At 41.0% G+C, this 3,375-nt stretch overlaps 1 protein-coding gene across 1 annotated transcript in view; it reads left to right on the top strand.

Moving 5' to 3' along the window:
• LRRK2 (leucine-rich repeat kinase 2) overlaps nt 1–3,375 on the top strand; it is a 147,318-nt gene that overhangs the window by 70,259 nt on the left and 73,684 nt on the right. The window lies entirely within an intron of this gene.

Here is a 3,375-nt window from a genome sequence, read left to right as displayed (position 1 = left end):
GCAATTGTACTGTGCATCACTTGTTTTGTGTATTATTACTATTATCATATTATTATCATTATAATTTTATTTCAATTATTAAACTGTTTTTATCTCAACCCACAAGTTTTCTCACGTGCTTTTCCAATTCTCTCCCCCATCCCATCGGGAGGGGGGGAGTGAGCGAGCGGCTGGGTGGTGCTTAGTTGCCAACCGAGGTTAAATCACGACACTGAGGAATCTTGAAGTAGTAAATACAGATTTTACTGCTCAATTTTGATATTGCACAATGCTGCCAAAAGCCCATTACATACATATGTGATGAAACCAGGCATAATGCAGAAGTGATTGCATCAAGTACATGTGGTCAGACATCAACATTCATACAGTCATTACAATAAGCTAGTGAATCATAACAATGTTCTGAACATTAAAATGCAGCTTTAACAAGTGTGTTCAATAATAGCCTCATTCCAAGTTCTGTACAAGAAAAATGCTCATCAGTGTGATCAGGCTTCTACTTTTTCACTGAAATTAGGTGACAAATAAGGACAAAGACTTCCTAATGCATGTGTGTTAAAATTACAATGATCAAGGCGAAACCCAAACATTCACGTTGTTCTATATTCTCTCTACAAGCCAAATCTCAGTCTTCAAGTTATGTTTAATATTCCACATAGCTCCACATTACCTCAAGGTGTTCATAAGCTACAGCAGGAAAGAAAAAGCAGCGCGGCCTAAAACAATAGGAATCCCATTGATAATGCCACCACCAAGCAGTAAGGACCCAGTTCGTTTGAACAAGTGTGTCATAACTCCAGGGATCTCTGATGGCATACAATTTTCCAGTTGTGATACAGGAATGCAAAAGCTGGAGGTAGACATCTGTTCTTATACACTACCAGACAAAACAAGTCTCTACTATGTTCGCATGTTATGTCTTTATGTCTGTCCAGATTGTCACACACCAGAGACTATATGTTACTTAATGAGTATTAGTATTCCCATCTCAGTCTAAGAGGATAAATACAGAACAGTCCAAACTGGGTAGTTAACTACCAATCTCATTAAAAACAAAAAGGGGAATAACTCTTACACCCAAAGCACCCAGCCTCAAGAACCAACCAGCTGCTACATAAATCGGGCAGATTTCATAAAAACATGAAAAGGAAACACAAGCACTTGGAAGTGAAAGTCATCTGGAATTTAAGGAGCAACGAGGGAGGTGGAGTGACAACAAAACCCCTCGATGCCTAACTGGGACATGCTGAAGAAACTGCAGTTGAGATCTCTTAAGAGACCAAAAAGAAATCTTTTAAAGTATAAATCAAGGTTACATTTTAGCTCTAATCTTTGCTTTCTCTTTCCAGTTATCTACCTAATACTCTGGCCTTAAGTTTGCTAAGCAGCTGACAGTTGTTTGGGACAGAGTTGACCAGAAAAGAACTAACACAGAAAAGGCTCTAAAAGCAGTAAAACAGAAACTATCATATACACATAATCTCAAGTGATCTGCATCCAGCACAAAGAACTCAACATATTTCAGGAGAAAGGCCTGGTCCCCAATTTTCCTTAAAGAAATCCACAACTTTTTTCCACTTATATTCACTGAAACTCTAATACATAACTTGTGCATTTTTATATAAACCACAATGCAAGGAAATCCAGAGCAGCAGTACACCTGCTCTGCTAAATGCACAAAACAGCCACAAATTCAGTTTAAGATCAGGATTTGAAAGTTGTATTAATATGACTTTATTAATATCACTAGTTGTAACTTACAACTGGCATTTCCAATCTGTATAAACTATGAAGATTGACCTTTAAAAATCTTTTGCTGAAGTCTGGTAGTGGCTACAGCTTTGCAGATACTGGAGAAAGCTGATATAACCTGAAAGACTGTATTTGCATTCATACCATTTGCAAAATAAAAGAATCTTGCCAAAACTGCAGGAAGCCAGCAATGAGGCTTTAAATCTAGAAAATAAATTTTTAAGTTTTTCTTTGTGTTTGAATTACTGCTTCTGCAGAAAGGAAAAATATCTTTCAAGTGAAACTAATCCATTTAATTCAACTAATTTTTGTTTTAGTCCAGATGTAATACATTCCACGCACCTCAAACTATGAGTCACTATTTTATAAAGCTATCTCACATTTGTATGTTTTCCAGTGCTTCAGAGAGGGAGAAACTTGCTCACCATTTAACAAGTGCAGTCCTAGTTAACAGGCTATAATTGGGATGCCAAGACAATCGTTTCTTTGTGTACAAAAACCTAAGAAACACTGAATGATGACGAGAGCAATGTACAAGCTTTAAGACCAACAGACCAGAGACAGTTTATCCAGGACCACGTGGCTTCAGAGGCATTACTAAACACTGTTTCTTAAAGTTTATTTTGATAAATAAATTACTGATCTGTTAGTCAGCTATTTAATGAACATTATGCATCTCTATCAACTAAACATTGCAATCTAAGCAAAAGCTTCAAGCAAATCCATACTCCCACCACGATCCTCCAAAACATAAGGTATTTGTCAAACAAAAGTCCAGTTCAACTGAAGGGTTTACTCCCTTAATTAATGTTTCTGTACTTAAGAGGTAGATACAGGTTCTTTATGTAACATATTCCACTGATACTACCTTTCTAATCAACAATTATTTTAAAAAGCGATTCCTAGTCTTCTACCCACACATTGCTATCTCGGAGGGGCAGCAGAGGTACCAGAAATACTGCTTGAACCACAAATGAAGCAATGCATGCCCACAGCAAGAGAACCTTCTTCTCTCCAAACAGCAATCTCTCACTGCAAGGCTCAGGAGGAAATTTGACTTCCAAGCACAACAAAGGGTTTGTGGGTTTTTTTTAAACAAACCCACAGACCTGAGTCTGCGAGGCCAAAACACTTGGGAGCAAGAGCACGTGCCTCCCTCAGACAAGGCAAGCTACAGCTTCACCTCAGCTGCCACACAGCAGCCTTAAGAGCACAGTTCCCTCTCCGCCTTCCCTGGCCCCTCACAGACCCACCACACGGGGAAAGGCTGACGACCCCAAACACCACATGAGGCAAGGAGGCGCCTCACCTGCTCAGGACCTACTCCCTGCCCAGGGAGCTGCACAATGGGTGCATACATTGGCTACCGTTACTTTCCCTCTCCTGCCCTACCCAGCAGGGCATTATGCATCTTCGCTTTCTTTCCCCCCCATACCCCACCGCCCTCGCCTCAGTCGGCAGCTCAGCCTCCGGGCCCTTTTATAGCGGGGGGGCGGGGGGCGGGGAAGAACGACGGGGCGGAACCTAGGCTCCAGCTCTGCGACTCTATTAGACAGCTATGTTGTCAATCACCGGAAACGGGCTAGCTGCCAGCGTGCCTGGCCCCTCCGCCAGGCCCTTGCG

This window comes from Pygoscelis adeliae, unplaced genomic scaffold (genome assembly GCF_000699105.1).
Source record: "Pygoscelis adeliae isolate BGI_AS28 unplaced genomic scaffold, ASM69910v1 Scaffold315, whole genome shotgun sequence".
NCBI lineage: Eukaryota > Metazoa > Chordata > Aves > Sphenisciformes > Spheniscidae > Pygoscelis > Pygoscelis adeliae.
This window is presented reverse-complemented; position numbering and strand designations above follow the sequence as displayed.